This window comes from Balaenoptera acutorostrata, chromosome X (assembly GCF_949987535.1).
Source record: "Balaenoptera acutorostrata chromosome X, mBalAcu1.1, whole genome shotgun sequence".
Lineage (NCBI taxonomy): Eukaryota > Metazoa > Chordata > Mammalia > Artiodactyla > Balaenopteridae > Balaenoptera > Balaenoptera acutorostrata.
In genome coordinates this window covers 8786462-8806074 of record NC_080085.1, presented here as the reverse complement: position 1 = coordinate 8806074, position 19613 = coordinate 8786462, and the positions used below count along the sequence as shown (strand labels likewise).

Here is a 19613-nt window from a genome sequence, read left to right as displayed (position 1 = left end):
GTAACTTACGGTGGCCCTCAGTAAACGGGGTTCCTCCGCATATACGCTTCCGTATCCGCAAACTCAACCAACCGCAGAACGTGTAGTACTGTAGTATTTACTACTGGGGGGGAAAACTGCACATAAGTGGACCCACACAGTTCAAACCCGTGTTGTTCAAGGGTCAACTTTACTTCCAGGTTTCAGGGATTAGGGTGCGAACATCTTTGGGGGGGCCATTATTCTGCCAACCACATTATCTGTCTCAGTGGCTTCTCCATTTTTCTTTTTTTTTTCTTTTTTCTTTTCTTTTTGGCTGTGTTGGATCTTCATTGCTGTGCGCGGGCTTTCTCTAGTTGCGGCGAGTGGGAGCTACTCTTCGTTGCGGTGCACAGGCTTCTCATTGCGGTGGCTTCTCTTGTTGCAGAGCACGGGCTCTAGGCATGCGGGATTCAGTAGTTGTGGCACGTGGGCTCAGTAGTTGTGGCACATGGGCTTAGTTGCTCTGCGGCATGTGGGATCTTCCCGGGCCAGGGATTGAACCCGTGTCCCCTGCATTGGCAGGCAGATTCTTAATCACTGCGCCACCAGGGAAGCCCTTCTCCATTTTTCGACAGTGGAGACTGTGAGGGTCTATTCTGTAGAGCCAGAAAGAAGCTAGGGTGATTATCTTTCTTGTTTATTTGCTTCTGACCCTATTAAGCATTGCAGTATGGAATGACTATCTTGCAGGAGGTATTAAGCTCTTCTGGCTTTTCCTCACCTGAAGAGCAATAAAATCAAAGAACACAAGAGTAATTAAAACAAGGCTACTGAACTGTTCTGTGCAGCATTTTGTTTTTAGCTTCTCTCCTTATATAGACAAGAATATCTCCTTGAAAGGAACTGGGATCTGAACTGTACTTTATTTTAACATGTAAAATTGCCAGGCTAGATATCAACACTTAGTCATTGGAATTAAAATATGAACATAAAGGGATTAAGAGAGTTTACTTGCTCTTTTTGGTAGAGCCATTACCTGGCTCAGTTTCTAAAAAAATGAACACTCCAAATGTTTAAATTTTTCAAGCCTCTCATGATCATCAGCTTGTGAAGAGAAAAGAAACTGAAGAATTGTATTCCTTCTCACTGCTTGGTAAAAGCTCCAAAAGCCAATCTATATGAAGTGGAAGCATTGTATGGGTTTGCTTGTACTTGATATTTTATCTCACATGAAAGGAATGAAGTGGAAAATGAGTTTTGCACTAAAATTATTTTAAAATCTTGGTGTTCAAACTCACGTTGTTTAAGTTTTTGTTGTTGGCTTTGTTTGGCTATTTGTAGAGTTATCATATGATCCAGCAATTCCACTACTAGGCGTAAACTCAAGAGAACTGAAAACGTGTTCACATGAAAATTCACAGCAGCTTTATTCAAAATGGCCAAAAAGTGGAAACAACCCAAATATCCATCAACTGATGAATGGATAAACAAAAGTTGGTATATCCATACAGTGAATGTTATTCAGCCATAAGAAGGAATGAAGTACTAATGCATGCTACAATATTGATGAACCCTGAAAACATGCTAAGAGAAAGAAACCAGAAACAAAAGGCCACATTTTGTATAATTCCACTTATATTAAAAGTCAAAGATAGGCAAATCTATAGAGACATAGAGTAGGTTAGTGGTGGTCAGGGCTGGAGGTGAGAGGGGAATGGAGAGTGATTGCTAGTAGAGTTTCTTCTGGGGGTGATTAAAATATTCTGGAATTAGATAATGGTAATGGTTGCATATATCTGCATATATCTAAAAAAAATACTGAATCATTTACTATAAAATGGTAAATTCTATGGTATGTAAATATTATCTTTAGAAATTTGCATCAGAACTTTGGGTATCTGGTCTGGCATTTAAGAAGCTTGGAAGACACCACTCCACCTAACAAGTACAAGTCTGAACAAACTGAAAAATTAACAACTCTGCTTAGATCCATTAGAGAAGGGAGGTCACAGCACACACTGATGCCTCCAAAAACTGGAGAAACCAACAGATGAATACAGAGAATCACAACTTATTGGAGCAGCAGTCTCCAAGGGAACCAGTGCTGGGGTAGGGAAACCTGAACTGTAATTGATGAATTGCTAGAGACTCAGTGTGGACCACTCTCAGAGTTAAAAACTCCAGGGAAACCCAGTCATCAGGAGGCCTCCACACTTTTGCAAGTTTTACCTCTTGGATCTCTACCAGGTTCACAGATGTTGTGATCATCTATGCAGAAGATCTAAAATAATCGAAAAGGTCTTCCTTGGTGGCACAGTGGTTAAGAATCTGCCTGCCAATCCAGGGGACACGGGTTCGAGCCCTGGTCCGGGAAGATCCCACATGCCATGGAGCAACTAAGCCTGTGCGCCATAACTACTGAGCCTGCGCTCTAGAGCCCGTGAGCCACAACTACTGAGCCCACGTGCCACAACTACTGAAGCCCGTGCGCCTACAGCCCATGCTCCACAACAACAGAAGCCACTGCAGTGAGAAGCCCGCGCACCACAACAAAGAGTAGCCCCCGCTCACCGCAACTAGAGAAAGCCCACGCAAGACCCAGTGCAGCCAAAAATGAATAAATAAAATTAAAAATAAATAAATAAATAAAATAATCGACAAAAAACCTGGAACTAATAAGCAATTATAGCAAGGTTGTAGGACACAAGGTTAATATACAAAGTCGCTTTTCTATATACCAACAATAAACAAGTAGAATTTGAAATTAATACCACAATACCATTTATATTAGCACCCCCCAAAATGAAATACTTAGGTATAAATGTAACCAAATTTGTACACCATCTATGTGAGGGAAACTACAAACCTTTGATGAATAAAAACAAGGAAGAACTAAATAAATGGAGAGATAGCACATGTTCATGGATAGGAAGACTCACTATTGTGAAGATGTCAGTTCTTCTCAACTTGATCTACAGATTCAGGGGAATCCCAATCAAAATCCCAGCAAGTTATTTTGTGGATATTGTCAAACTAATTCTAAAGTTTCTGTGAGAAGGCAAAAGATCCAGAATAGCCAACACAATATTGAAAGAGAAGAACAAAGTTGGAGGACTAACACTATCTGACTTCATGACTTAGTATAAAATGACAGTCATCAAGACAGTGTGGTATTGGCAAGAGAACAGGCAAATAGATCAATGGAACAGAATAGAGAGCCCAGAAATAGGCCCACATAAATACAGTCAACTGATCTTTGCCACGAGAGCAAAGGCCATACGATGGAGCAAAGAGAGTCTCTTCAACAAATGGTGCTGGAACAAGTGGACATCCACAAACAAAAATTTGACTCTAGACATAGACCTTACACTCTTCACAAAAATTAACTCAAGGTGGATCACAGACCTAAATGTAAAATGCAAAACTATAAAACTCCTAGAAGGTTAACACAGGAGAAAACCCATATGACCTTGGGTATGGTGATGTAACACCAGAGGCATGATCCATGAAATAAATAACTGATAAGCTGGACTTCATTAAAATTAAAAACTCTGCTCAGTGAAAGACAATGTCAAGAGAATGAGAAAACAAATCACAGACTGGGAGAAAATATTTGCAAAAGACACATCTGATAAAAGATTGATGTCTAAAATATACAAAGATCTCTTAAGACACAACAATAAGAAAACAAACAACCCTATTAAAAAATAGCCAAAGACCATAACAGACACTCTACCAAAGAAGATATACAGATGGCAAATAAGCACGTGAAAAGATGCTCCACATAATATGTGACCAGGGAAATAGAAGTTAAAACAACAAAGAGATACCACTACACACCTACTGTAGTGGCCCAAATCCAGAAAGTGACAACACCAAGTGCTGATGAGGATGTGGAGCAACAAGAACTCTCATACATTATTGGCGAGGACAGCTTGGCAGTTTCTACAAAACTAAATATACTCTTACTATACAATCCAGCAATCACCTTCCTTGGTATTTACCCAAAGGAGTTGAAAACTTATAGCCACACAAGAACCTGCACATGGATGTTTATTCATAATTGCCAAAGCTTGGAAGCAACCAAGATGTCCTTCAGTCATTGAATGGATAAATAAACAGTGGTGCATCCAGATAACAGACTATTAGCACTAAAAGAAATGCACTATCAAGCTGTGAAAACACATGAAGGAAACTTCAATGCATAATAAAAGAAGCCAATCTGGAAAGACTGTGTACTGCATGATTCCAACTAGATGACATTCTGGAAAAGGCAAAACTATGGAGACAATGAAAAGATCAGTGGTTGCCAGGGGTTGGGGGAAGAGAGAGATGAATAGGTAGAGCACAGAGGATTTTTAGGGCAGTGAAACTACTCTGTACGACACTATAATTGTGAATACATGCAATTACACATTTGTTCAGACCAGTAGAACATACAACACCAAGTGTGAATCCTGATGTAAACGATGGACTTAGGATGATTATAATATGTCAGTGTAGGTTTATCCATTGTAACAAATGTGCCACTCTAGTGGGGATGTTGGTAATGGGAGAGGCTATACATGAGTAGGGGCAGGAGGTATATGGGAGATCTCTGAACCTTCTACTCAAGTTTGCTAGGAAACTGAAACTGTTCTAAGAAATCAAGTCTATTAAAAATGCACCCATTAGTTATAACTCTCCAAGCCTGAGTAATTTACTATAATTTACTTTTTTAAACTTCATTTTCTGTACGTTTCATTGCTCAAAGGAAGCGTTATTTTCCTTATATCAAAGCAAAACTATTTAGCCAGGTCTGTGAAACACTTTTTAAGTTATCATTTTAAGCGTAGTATATTGAAGAGAAAATATTTCTGGGGGAAAAAAAGTCTGAAAAATGGCAACTAAAACATCAGCTCTGTGCCAGTAAGTGCAGATGGTTTGTTTATGTCATACCTGGCATTTTGTGTCATCCTGCAAATTAGCTTCTCTCTGTTCAGTTGCCCCTTTTACATGTTTTGACACTTAATAGTAAAAGCCAGGAAGCAAGATTTTTTTCATTTTTACTGGAAGTGATTTTAACTACTTTGGAACAAATGTCCTAAATATAAATATTACCAGCTGGTCTTGTTGTTTCCACGCTAATGGACACAAATGGTTTTCAGTATAAACTCAGAGGTGTACTTTCCCAAAAGCTTTCTTTCAACCAACAAATACGCAAAAGCACAAAATGTAAGTGCTATTTCTTCTAAGTGCTGTGTCTATGTACAATCTAGCGAGAGTGAAATGGCGCAAATGTAAAGAATCAAATAGATTTACAATGTTATTAAATAAGTCAAGAAACTAGCTGCAATGTGACGGGTAGGGTGGTGAGTGTGATGGTTACAGAGGAGGGAGGTGTCCTATGAAGCTAGAGTTTTCTGGGAAAATATCTGACCTTTAAACATTCCCAATCCTCCTCTTCCCTCCATAGTGAGACATCACAAGTTATTCCCTACATATCTCAAGTGTCTAGGTCACTTGGTGCCTCAAAAACAACATAAAGGAAACATATGCTATTGAGCAATCTCTATAGACTCATCTGCTCATACATATGTACATGTTGCAATGGTAGTTGTAAAAAGGTGTGGTTCCTTTGAAACTCTGTCATTTCCTGTGCCACACGTCTGGTGATTTCTTTTCGGTGGGTCCAGAACAGGATCAACAGACTTTTTCTGTGAAGAGCCAGGTCATAAATATTATAGGCGTTGGGAGTCATACGTCTCTAGTGCAACCACTCAACTCTGCCATTGTATCAGGACACAGCCCTAGACAAGGTGGAAATGAATGGGCCTTGGCTGGGCTCTAGTTTACAAAAACAAGCAGGGGCTGGATATGGCCAGGGCTGTAGTCTGTCCACCTGTGCTCTAGATCAACAGTTGCCACCTCAAGGTCAAGTCATGCCTCAATCGATATTAGAAGTAATTTCTTATTGATAATGGATAATTTAGAAACTTCAGAATTTTATTTTGTAAGAAAACTAAATGAGAGAGGATTTGAGATGAGCCTAGAGTCACCTTACACAGTCGTTCTGATGTACTCTTTGAGTCATCCCCCGCCATACCTTGAGAGAAAGGTTTGGTACTCATAGGGAGGTAAGGCTAAGACCCCACACTCTGGGGTTAAGGCCCATGAGTTTGAATCCCAGCTCTGTCACTTACAATCTGTCTCCTTGTACAGGTTATCTCCTAGTGCTTAATTTCTTTCTTTATCTGTGAAATGGGTACATATTAAGATACCTTGCCTCATAAAATTGTTTAATGATTAAAGCAGGGAGTACATAATTAGGGCTAGGAATAATGATGGGTACATATTTACATCCACAAGAAATGTTAGTTATTCCTCACCTATCTAAATCCCCTGGAATTCTGAGTCTTACCATTCTTATGAATAAAGTGTTTATCTACGTTTATTAGCACACACTTCCTTGTCCCATTAATATTAACTGGTGGTATGGAAGTCAATCAAAATGAAGACTCATTAGAATAAATAGGTTCAATATTTTTTAAAAATCACAGTATCATATTACTTTTCCTTGTAGCCATTTTCCAAATTGTCTTCATATTGCCACATTAATTAATCATTGCTTGGAACACGTTTTTATGAATTCCATGACTTCCTCCCAAAAGTTTATCCTGCTATGTGCTTTACTCACCACAAAATTGTGTGTGTGTTTTGCAGGGGCGGGGGTGTGTGTGTCAAAATCTGGGTCTAGGGGAATGTGTGTGTAGCACATGTCTCATTCATCATGCATATTACATGCATCGCTCCATCCTCCCCACAGGGCTATTTTTTTAATTAAAATATAGTTGCTGTACAATATTATATGTTACAGGTGTACAATATAGTGGTTCACAATTTTAAAGGTTATACTCCATTTACAGTTAATTATAAAATATTGGCTATATTCCTCGTGTTGTATAATATAGCCTTGTAGCTTATTTTATACCTAATAGTTTGTACCTCTTACTCCCCTACCCCTGTATTGCCCCTCCTCTGTTCCCCCTCCCCACTGGTAACTGCTAGTTTGTTCTCTACATCTCCCACAGGACTCTTTTTATCTCCACTTTACAGAGCAGGTAACTGAGGCTTAGAATGGTTAGATATGCACATGGCTAGTTGTGGGCTTAGCTGGAATTCAAAGCCAGGTGGTAGGACCACAGAAACTGCCCTGCAACCACTGTGCTGTAACACCGCATCCCATTTGAAGGAAACAGCCGCAAACGAGCAGATGAGACCCGCTTATCACACTGTCCCAAAGACTGTGGTCAGATGAGACCCGCTTATCACTCCGTCCCAAAGACTGTGGTCGCTTAACTGTGCTACAGTTAGAAATATTCCCCATCACATCCATGGCAGAAATCATAGAAAGTGGCATCTGGATCAAGCCTGTGCAAGTGAAAAACAATTTTAAGTTATGGGCGTACGAATTAGGGGATTTAATTCTTAATAGGTAGAATTATTAGATTTTATTTCTGCTGCCCCTGAAAGAGAAGGGGAAAGGATCAGAATCTACGCTTGGTGTCAGAGAAATCTGGCAGGGTCAGTAAATAGAGGAATAGATAGACAGTGCACCTTTCACGTGGGAGTATGGTGGGATGTGAGAAGGGAGGAATGGAGACAGGAGCGAGAGAGGCAAAGGTGCGTGGCACATGCTTAGTGGAATTTGGAGAAAAGTAATGCCTTATGGAAAAAGTGCAAGGAATTTGCCACCCCTGATGATTTCCTTAATCCCAGGTCATTACAGTGGTTCTCATCCTGGACTGCATATTAGAATCCCCTGGAGAGCTTTGTAAACCTGCCAATGCCTAAGCCCCAACCCTGAAGAGTCTTACTGGTTTGGTCTATAGCTGCACTGTCCAGTACAATAGCCAGTAGCCACAGTGGCTACTTACATTTAAATCAATGAAGATTAAATAAAATGAAAAATTCAATGACTCTGTTTCGCTAGCCCCATCTCAAGTGCTCATTAGCATGGGTGGCTGGTGGCCAGCGTATCAGACTGTACAAAAATTTCCATAATCGCAGAAAGGTCTATTGGACCTCGTTGGTCTGGAGGGGGTCACGGGCATGAGTATTTTTGAAAACCACACCAAGTAATTCTTTTCTTTTTTTAACTGAGGTATGCACTGAGTAATTCTAATGCACAACCAGGATAGAGAACGGCTGGTCCTTGTAGAGTTTGTTCTAAAATTTATCACCCCCTGCATCTGAACTGATTTTGCTTTTGAAGCAACTATTCCAAGGATATTATTAAAACTAGACGTTTTTTTCTGCAGTCAAGTAATGTAGAGGCATATACTTTTATTTAAAACAGCTTGCTTGCTCATTTGCTATACGAGTAAAGATTTAGGTGAGTTAACTACCAACCTTCGATTGAAAATGTGTAAGTTGCCCTTTCCCACTTGGGTTGAAGTATTACAACAATTCATGCCGATTTTGAACTACCTGTTGAAGGAGTTTAATAGGATAAATTATCTTAAACTGAAGCTGAAAGTTTTATCGTCAACATCTCACATCTTGGGCAATAGATTAGAGGTGACTGATGTTTATGCATTTGGTGATACTCAAAATTAATTAGTTAAGGTAATAAGTGGATTAAGTCTAATGTAAGTTTTAGGAAGTTGTTTTCCTTTCCTATTAGAGAGGAACCTCAATGAGAGGAGACTTTTGCAAACTGTTAAGTGCAATTGATGAAACAAAACGTTGTCAAATGTAGCATTGAAATGAGAAAGTGGAAAGGAATTCACTTTGGTGTTTTTTGTTATTGTTGCCTATTTTGTTTTGCCTAAGAGTTTTCAGTACAGATTTTTCCGTCTTCTAAATATGATATTCATCTTTGCTTAAGGTTTGCTTTACTTTCTGCTTATTTGTAAATATCTAATTTGGGGTTGAGTTCTCCAGTTTGGGGTAACATTTCTTCAGCATCCCTGTACCTTTTAGATAATCTTGTTCCAAAATCCATTTCTTATTTAATGAGCAGTGAATCTGCTCATATCTGAATAAATTACCTGCTCTTCAGAGAGTTTACCTGACATCTTACCCATAAGGAGTGTCCTCTCATCTGAGTGTCCTTCTTGGGTGAAACCTGCAGCATCCATCCTTATAGCAGCTTTCCTGGCAATGTGGGTAGAAGGAGCAGTCTACACAAGAAGTGCCATCCTCTGCATCCTATTGAAACCAGTGACGTCACACCCATATATCTCTATGAGAATCAGAAGAAAATGATCTTTTCTAGGTCTACCCTCCCCAACACATAAAGTGAGATACGAACATCTCACTATACCCCTGAAGGTATTTCTCCAAGTATAATACTGGATCTGACTCTCTGGGGATCCAGATTTATTGGACAAACTGAGGGACTCTCATAAAGAAAGCATCCCTGTAGACCTCAATGTTTACTTCCTCTTGCTCTCCCCTTCCCATCTGTTCTGCACCACTCTGCATCATTCATCTTTCCTAAAACACCCCTTTCATTGTGTCACACCTCTACCCAAAAACTTAGCATGCATATTCCTATTTGTAAAGGATATGACACTTGGGAGGTTTCCTAAAATGAGTATTTCTCTTTCTTTCAAACAAACACCAGTGCCCTAACCCTTACTCCCGGAGGTGATTGCCCATCAGCTTTCTGTTTGTTTCCTCCTGCTTCCCTGCCTCTATTTGTGCACATCTCTGTGCCTCTGTTCCGTAAAGGCTTTGGGGACTCAGCTGCCCTCCATGCATTTACCAGATTTCTCCCAGTTACAGAGAGGCCTTCCAATTCTTGTTGGGTGCTCTGTGTCCTACTTACTTTGCACACGTGTCTTCCAAGGGACTCATTGAAGAAAATGTCACTGGCATGCTGTGATACAGCCTAAGGGTTAAACCTATTGCATTTGGAAACAGTTTCCAGTTACCTAATACTTGGCTTTGATGGTAGGTATTTAGATCTAAAAGATCTAAAAGTTACTCTCTCTGCAGGTGGGTTACAGTAGTAGCAGGAGGATACTAGAACTTAGACTAAAGTCAAGTGCTGGGGGCGGGGAGAGGACAGATAGCTATGGTTAGGGAAGCAAATGACAGCCGGGGAGAGAATACAGAATCGTCCTTCTGTGCTTTTACTTGTCACCTCACCTCTGAAAGTTCTGAACAATACAAAAGTAGAGTCTGATCATTAAAATCTGAAAAGATCAGATTTTCACGCAGTCTGTATGGTATCAGAAGGACTGAAATGTCCTTAACAATTTTTTCACTTTTTTTATGTACAATCAGAAAAAATAGCAACACCTCAAGTGCCAATTCTATGGTACCGGTCAAAAGAGGGTAATTGGACCAACAGAAGGTTTATCAGTAATAAATGTGATCTAGATGAAATTTCACTATGCCATTTTATTAGATTAAGTCATAATTCTGAAAGAGAAAAGCATCACCTATTTCTAAATATTGACTATATACTATTTAAAACCTGGAGGATGTCATTAAACATATATTTATCCTCTTGTTCATAAAAGACTTTCTACATGTTCTGCAAAATGACTTATAAAGAATAGTTTTTATTTTATCATCTGGTTGAGCAGCTACTCTCTTTCCACGTGAAAACGTAGAAAGTGAAGGAATGACCTGCCATGTCGTTCAGCGGGGAGAAGTACACGAGAGGTTCCAGGGGTAGGACTCCAGATTCAGACTGTTTAGAACTGTGATCTGTGTGTACAAAAGAAGTTAAGGAAGGTGAGGTTGACTCCCATATCACATACATCCCCAAATCTCACCATACAGTTTGTTACTCACTCATATTTTCATAGTGTCTACGATTGGTGGGGCAGCTGTGTTCCAAACAAGGATTCAAGGACCCAGGCTGTTTCATCCTGTGGCTCCACTATCTTCAACACAAGAAGATGTTGCTTCGGTTATTCACGGCCTCATACCAAACCACCCCAACCTTGGTGGCTTAAAACAACCACCGTTTTATTTGCGAACGTTTCTGCAATCTGACCTGGGCTCAGCTGGACACTTCTGCTGGCCTTGACAGTGGTCGCTTATAAGGCTTCACTCACCTGGGAGGTTGTCTGGGAGCTGCATTTAGCTGAGACATTGGGACAGCTAAGCTCTTCTCACTCTGCATGGGGCCTCTCCACATGGTCTCTCCAGTACGGTAGCCACGGTTATGACGCGGTGGTTCAAGGGTCCCAAGAATGGAAAAGCAGAAATTGTCAGGCCTTCTTAAGTCTTAGGTCCAGAATTATCTCACCATCGTTTCTGCCCGATTTGATTGGCTAAAGCAGATCACAGAGCCAGTCAGGATTGAAGAGCAGGGGACACTAGGGCATGAATATTGAGAGGTGTGGTCCATGCCTGGGACTACCACATGTGGCTCTGAGAGGTGTTGTCTCCAGGTTTTTATCAATCTCATGTGAAATGTTATATTAAATAACTTTAATTGAGGGTCTAAATTCCATAAATGAGTATCCAGATTACATGAACCATATTGATTATCTGCTGGAATGATGACTCTTTATTTTAAATTTTATTTATTTATTTATTTATTTATGGCAGCACTGGGTCTTCGTTGCTGCCTGCGGGCCTTTCTCTAGTTGCGGCGAGAGGGGTCTACTTTTCGTTGTGGTGCACAGGCTTCTCATTGCTGTGGCTTCTCTTGTTGCAGAGCACGGGCTCTAGGCGCGTGGGCTCAGTAGTTGTGGTGCACAGACTTCGTTGCTCTGATTCATGTGGGACCTTCCCGGACCAGGGATCGAACCTGTGTCCCCTGCATTGGCAGGCGGACTCCCAACCACTGCGCCACCAGGGAAGCCCCAATGACTCTTTTCAGCATCTGAGTTTTGAGGGTAGTGGAGGCGAAGGTATATGCCGTAACAGATAAATTTTTACTCTGAATTTCTCTTTAAGTGTAATTGTTCTAGTAAAGGAGACCATCTGACGTATTTTATTGTTTTTAAATTCTTTCCTCTTACTAAATACCAGCAGCAACAGAAGCTATGTGTGGCTTACATCAAGAGATGATTAACCTCACAGAATCCTAGTAAAAAAATGTACCGGGTCCCTAAATTTTGAGTCAGTAAGGTCTTCCATGAAATCATTTCTCAGTTTGTCAATTATAATCACAGTGATTCTTTTGTTGGAATTCACTTGAGACCACAAGAGGGCTATAACTTCATATTGACTGGAAAACAAAGATGTCTTTTTGAGTTAGTTTTGGTTCAGCGCCATGTGGAATACATGGAGATCAAGGTAATTAGTGGTCAGGATATGTTTTAAATCTTTCCTTTTCTCTCTGCTCTTCATGGCTATCTCCCCGCCACCTCCACCCGCAACCTGCACCCTCTTAAACATGGCCACGTGGTTACACCCACTCTGACTTCCACACCCTCTGTTCAGGAAATGAACAATTTCTCAAGGACTATTGTTCCACAAAGAGCGTAAAATTCAGAGCATGTGTTGTACTTGAGAATAAAGGAGAATGAAACCGTTTTGTTTTTTAATGGTTTTTTCTAGTGTTAGAAAAAGGAAGAAGGCAGTGTTTTTAAAATGTAATTTAAGAATTGAGAATTTATCCTAAACAAAGAAAGCACCCTATGTGCCTTATCATGCTGTCAGGGGTTTTACCCGAGGCTTCCGTCATTCTTTGGTTGATTCCTAATAAGGACAGTTTGCACAGTTACAATCCAATTACCATTTGTAGATCCCTGCAGAAAAGGGGATTTTTTTTTAAGAGGAATCCTTTTCTAACTCCAGAATATCTCTTCAGTATAGTCCTATGAAAATAAAAAGCAGGAAATCCAGTTTCAATTTCTTTGCCTTCTTTCTGTCCCTCCCCCTTAGCACTGCCTTTCTCACACACACACACACACACTCACTCACACACTCACACACTCACTCACTCAGCCGCACAGCCTGCCTCTGTTCTGAAGGGACAGGAACATCTCAATGGTCCGATGAAAAGATTGCATTTTTTTGGCCCCAAGACTCATGGTAGCGGAGGTCTCTGGCAACAAAAGGTATCGTGGGAGTCACAGCTATGCCAGCTGGGCCATTTCTCAGACACTCGTTGCAATCTGCCATTTCAGGATGCATTTTTCACCAAAAAAAATAATTTTTTTCAAGCAGACTCAAGTTCCTACTACAAGCTTAGTTCAGTGAAATTAGAGAGGCCAGCAAAGACACAGCTGAATATAATTCATGGGTAAGCAATATAAATATCTATACTTCTATTTCTTTTCCAGATTACTGTGATAAAATGTTGTGATTGTTCCACATTTGTCTTGTGATGTGGGAAGAAAAGTGGATTGATCAGTGTCTGAGATGTGTGACAGCTAAGTACTGTCTGTGCCAATAGAGATTTATGAGAACGTTATTTTTAGACTGAATGATAATGTTGGAGCAGCTTGAAATGAGCAACCTGGACCAGGAAGCAGCATGCCGTGATGAAATGGAACTGGGCTGATTTCTCCAAAGATTCAGCGCAGGCTGTTTTTCAGGTCTGAAAGGGTAAAGTGGCTTATCTTCCCCTCTAGACTTCTTGAACTTCGGGCAACATTTTAGTTGCCGTGGCTCTGATAAATATGGGCTTTGGAGAACAGCTCAGATATTAGATAAGGCTAATCATAAACCGAATGTGCTCTGCTTTTAAAAAGAGGAAAACCTTAAGATTCTGGATTTTTAAATCATCTGGTTTACCCTATTATAAGGTTATGTCTCAGAATGAAAAGACTCGGTGGTGGAAAAAGGCAGAATGTGACCCTTACCACCCAGATCCCACTCTGCTACTGCAGAGTCACCTAACTTCTTTGGATTTTGCTTTGCTTCTTTGTAAAGGTAGGGGTTGGATTGACTTATCAGGAGAAGTGGTGAAATACCTATGATAGTTACCATCTAGATTCTGGAACCTGCAGCCACGCTTCAAATTCTAATTCTGCCATTTACTAGGTGTGTGATCTTGACAAGTCACTTAAGAGTTCCTCATCTGAAATATGGGGGTAATAATGGTAACATAGTCCTTAGAGTTGTTGCAAGAATTACATGAGTTAATATAAATAAAGGACCTAGAACAGTAGCTAGCAGAGTAGTTAGCAATATCTCCAAGGTCCAGTCCGTCTCTGGAGGTCTGTCGTTCTAATTTCAGTGAACTAAGTTTAATTATAGAAAGACAAGCAAAACTATCAGCTGCTAGAGCTGTCATTGAGAAGTTTCTAATTCTTGTAACTGTTTCCATTTTCCACACTCTTGGGATCTGTGCAGGCTCTTTTACCTCTTGCCCATCCAAGAGTCGAGTGAAGCTTAAAACTCAAAATTAAATTGGTGGCTGGTAGACAAGTCCACAATTCAACTAGGGATACACAGAAATGAAATTTGCCTTTTGTTCTGACGTTTTTGCCTTTGGGAACTTCGAATATGTGGCTGTTTTCCCCTCTATGCCAACCATTGGAAAGGTTCTTTCCACTGGAAACAAGATGTGTGTGACGAATGATGTTTGGGTTTTTTTGGTGTTGTTTTTTGGTTTTTGAGTGGTGGTAGCACAGCACTGGGTTTGACAATGTTCATTTCTACTTTGGTTTATCAATAATCCAGATAAATAGGCCATTTGCAGATAACCACTTCTATTTCACCCTAGCTTTTACATACTTTACAATATCCCCAAGTCTTACTGTGTCATATGATCTCTTTACAGGTTCTTTGGGATGTTGCCCAGAGAAACAAAATCTTAGGAGAGGAGGAAAATGTTGATCCCAAAGACAAATCCTAATCATAGATGTGCCTTTACTTTTAGTCTAGTACAGGGGTCAGCAAACTTTTTCTATAAAGAGCCAGATAGTAAATATTTTCACCTTTACAGGCCAGACAGTCTCTGTTACAACCACTCAACTCCTCCACTGTAGCATGAAAGCAGTCATAGACAATACCTAAAGAAATGTTTGTGGCAATATGCCAATAAAACTTTATTTACAAAAACAATCAGTAGATGGGATTTGGCTCACAGGCAGTAGTTTACCAAGCCCTGGCTTGTCATCATCCCCATTTCATAGATTAGGAAAACAAAGCATGGGGAGAGAAAATAAGCTTGCTAAAAGCCACATGGCTGGAAAGTGGCAGAACTGGGATTCAAGCCCAGGCAGCCTAGCTTGCCAACCTTTGCTTTTAGCCACTGCCCCAAGCTGCCCCCGTGTCAACTCACCCCTGCCTGGGATGCTCATCTCCTGAAATCTGCCTCATTACCTCACCTCCATAAGAGTTTGTTCAAATATCACATTCGCGGCAAGGTTGCCCTGGAAACCCTCCCAGCACTCCTGATTCCCCTCACACTCCTCTACCTTCTCTTTTTCTCTAGGCCTTATCACCTTGTAACTTGCTGTGTAATTTACTCATTTATTATGTTTGTTTCTTATCAGTTTCCTCTACTGGCCTAGACACTCCATGAGGGTAGGGCTCTTTGTTTTGTTCACCAATGAATCCACGGTACGTAGAATAGTGCCTGGCCTATAGAAGGTGCCGATTAAATATTTGTTGAATGAGTGAGGCGCATTTTTCCATCATGTTACTCTAACATATTTTGGTACCCCTTATGTAGCAATCGATAGCGAATATACTAAGGCAAAAGGTTAAAATGCACTGCTATACCAACCAAACGTTCAGACTTTTCTAAAATTTCTGCTTTTAAAAAAAGGACCAGAATAGATAAATAAAACAAAAATCATATACAATATAGAAGTATTAAATCTTCCTAAAGATCTGTTGAGAAGGAGTGCTTGAAGAATCAAGAGAAGAATTAGCAAATGTTATTTTGTTGAGTTCATAAAGGAATAACCTCTTTTAAGAGTCCAAACAGGGGTGTGACAGCTATGCAGATACCCTCGGCTTTGCCCGGAAGCTCATGAGGAAGGGAGTTCCTTGTCATTGGAGATGTGTTTATTTTGGAATTATAAAGAACTAGGCAGCCCTTTTCAGAAATGTTGGTTGTGAGCCTGGTATTTAAACTTATGCCATGCTTCAGCAATTATTAATTATTAATAAATGACAGCTGGCCACAGTAGAAAACAAAAGAAATTCAGCCCCTGGCATGGTTTATCTAAATGGCATGCCATTTTGCAGACCTTAGCTTACTGATCTGGTCTTTGCTTCTGCGTCTCACCTATATGGAACCATAATCCAGCTGCCTGGCTTGTAAACACGTAGAAAAGGCATCTTACACATAGTGGAACCATTTATTCATGAATTCAACACACATTTCTTAAGAGTTTTTGGTGTCACTAAAACTGCCAGGTTTAAAAAGGGGACGCAAATTTAGAGGAATGATGATTAAAATTAATTATAACTTTACCACATATTTAGGGCTTGCTGGGCGCTAATAAGCACTCTGCAAGAAATTCACTTGCATTGTCTCATACCATCATTACAAACCTGGGAGTTAAGTCTTTTTCTTTGCTCCATCTTATTGGTGAGAAAACTGAGGCTTGGAGATGTTCTGAATCTTGCCAAAGAGCTCATAGCTATTTGAATCCAAGTCTTTACTACCATACCAGTGGGCCTCAATCTTTATTGTGCAAAGGTAAGAATCACCCGAGGATTCTGGTTTATGATGAAGGTACTTGGGCCCCATTCCTTGTGACCCTAGTTCCCTAAATCTTCCTTAGAGCCCAGAAACCTGCACGTTTACAAGAATTGTCTGCAGGCCATATTGTGAGCAGCCTTGCATCACTTCTTGTTGGCTCACTGGGCCTTGGTAAGTTTACAGTTGGATGAGGTTAAAGAGATGCTGCAATTAGAGATTAGTTTCAAGGACATAATAAAACAATGTGGTATAGACCAAAACCAAAAGTATTTCAATCAATTTTATTTCATGGGAAAAATCAAGTCTGTTTGTAAAGATGCAATTTAGCTCAAAAGAATGACCTTTCTGAATAAATCACAGATATTAGATGGTTGGTTTTTCAGTTTGCCTTTTGCATCTTTTTTTTTTTCTAAATGTGGAGACGTATACTTCTGGTGGGAAGGAAATCTCTTTAGTTAATGCTTTCGGTGAGTTGTTCTCCAGTTGATCAAGATTCTATTGTATTGAGGCTTTTTTTGTGTGCCTCTTTTAAATTGGTTTGTGTTGTTTGTGCTTCTTAATGCTAGTTCTAAATAACTTCTATGATTCTGCTTATTTATTTCCATAATATACAGAATAATACATCTATAATATACATTATCATGCATAGCAAGCATAAGCGTATATAGTGCATGGTGCATGCCTTTGATGATAAACAAAACTCATATGAGTGTTAATGTCTTCTGACACCATCATTTTGAGGAGATTGTGTGTAATTTGGGCCTAACAGCAGACCCAACTTACGCTATGCCAGGTTTTCTCGATTTCTGCATTGTGGACATTTGGAGGCAGGTAGTTCTTTATTGCGGGCACAGGGGGCTGTCCTATGTATTGTAGGATGTTGAGTAGATCCCTGATGTCTACTCACTAGTTGCCAGTAGGAAACCCCACCCTAGAGTCATGATAGCCAAAAATGTTTCCAGACGTTGCCAAATGTCCCCTGAGAGGGCAAAATCACCCCCAAGAACCACTGTGCTATATCCTTTTGTATCGTATTGTTACCTTTTATTAACGCTGTCCCATAGTACCCGAAAATAAAAAGGATATTTTTATAACTATCAAGGGCTTTTGTCTATCCAGAAACATTGGGTCACTTTCAACCTCACATTTATGAAATTGAAACAAATTAGAAATCATCCACTTTCAATCTAAAAAAAAAAAAAGTCCTATGACAACCACTCAAAAACTGGATCCAGAGAGCCTTAAAATGAGTCATCCATTTACGAGATAAACAGTCACCAAAGAAAAATGCTGGACTGGAATGTGCATTTGAGAATTCAGGAACAGCCAGAAACACATCCTAGGCTGTGCTGGTGGGCTTTGGCACGCTTCTGGGTGCTTGTTTATTACTTCATGGCCCATGTGATGAGGGTCACAGGGCAACACTGACCTTTGTGTTTGTGTCTTCCTGCTCATAAGAGATCTGATATATGAGTGTGAGTGTCAGAGATTCATTATTCCTCAGGTCTGATATTTTTATGCTTATTTTCTGCCCGCATATACTGGCATTTTGGGGCTCATCAACAGGCTCTGTTTCAAAAGACTGTTTCTTAGCAGTTTATTCAAATCCAGAAGACATTTTCCCTCATAGATACGATATTACCCGAGTTGGTTAGTTTCCAATTTCTTATTGAACTCATGATGTATGTGATTCATGTAGTCCCTAGACTGACAAATATTTATTGCTTGTGAATTATTTATTCTTCAGTGATAATTAATTGCCAGGTACTATCTTGGATACTGGGAACACCCAGGTCAGTAAACCAGACAAGGTTCTTGCCCTCATGAATCTAGCTGATGTACGTAGCTCATGATGCAGAGTGCTAGGGACTGGGTCTCTGCCACATGGTAGTAGATGCTAAATAAGTATGTGTAGGGTCCTAAATGATCCCAATCTCTTTATTTCAAGGGTTGGCAAACTGCAGCCAGTGGGCCAAATCCAGCCTGCTGCCTGTTTTTGTATGACCTACGTGCCTAGAATGGTTATTACATTCTTAAATGGCTGAAAAAAATCAAAAGAATAATATTTTGTGACTTGAAAATTAGATGAGATTAGACTTTTAGTGTCTGTGAGTAAAATTTTATTGGAACTTTTGTTTACATGTGGTTTATAGCTGCCTTTGTGCTACATTGGCAGAACTGGGTAGCTGTGACAAAGACTGTATGAACCACAAGCCTGAAATATTTACTATGTATAACTTTCTAAAATTCTATTTAGTGGGGAAAGTGCTTTCAAAATTCCAATCTTGGAACCTCTCCAGCTCAAATCATTGGTGGTGGTACCTATAGTGTGAAGCAGCACTGTAGCACCAGGAAAGAGGGAGATAAAAATCTGATGGGGGGGTCAAGACCTACTTTCTTAAGTGTCTGGGAGCTTATCCTCATCTGAACTCGATCCCCTTGACCTTCACCAACCTTCTCTTCTAATGCTCCCTCCTACTGCTTCTCTGTTACATTTCCTATTGCTGATGTAACACATTACCATAAACTTAAAACATCAGAAATTTAATGTCTTACAGTTCTGGAGGTCAGTCTCACTCAGCTAAAATCAAAGGCTGCATTCCTCTGGAGGCTCTGGGGGAGAATCTGTGCCTTGCCTTTTCCAGCTTTTGGAAGCTGCCTGCATTTCTTGGCTTATGGCTCCTTCCTCCGTCTTTAAAGCTGTCAGCCTAGTATCTTCAAATCAATCTCTCTCTCTCTCTCTCTCTTACTCACACACACACACACACACACACAGAGCCACCTCTGCCTCTCTCTGGTAAGGACTCTTATGATTAGGTTGGACTCATCTGGATAATCCAGAATAACCTCCCTATCTCAGGATCCTTTAACTTAATCCCATCTGCAAAGTTCCTTTTGCCAGGTAAGGTAACATATTCACAGGTTCTAGGAATTAAGACGCGGCCATCTTATTATTCTGTCTGCCACACCTTCTATCCAGTAACTCCATACTATACTTCTCTCTACCTCTGCAGAACAAAATGCAGGCTGAAGGGAATCTCTCAAGCTTTGTATCCACCAGCCTGGATATTGTAGTGGCTAAGAGTAT

At 40.2% G+C, this 19613-nt stretch overlaps 1 protein-coding gene across 9 annotated transcripts in view; it reads left to right on the top strand.

Annotated features, from left to right (window-relative positions):
• Nucleotides 1-19613, top strand: part of ARHGAP6 (Rho GTPase activating protein 6) — a 503994-nt gene that overhangs the window by 393729 nt on the left and 90652 nt on the right. Inside the window, exons 1-2 of one of the 9 annotated variants that reach the window (XM_057538597.1) lie at nt 12910-12977; nt 13087-13162. The exons of 7 other annotated variants lie outside the window; for them this stretch is intronic. The gene's annotated coding sequence lies outside the window, so the exon portion shown is untranslated. Of the gene's footprint in view, nt 1-12887; nt 13163-19613 lie in introns of those variants that run through there. One more of the 9 variants, XM_057538596.1, reaches the window with a different exon arrangement.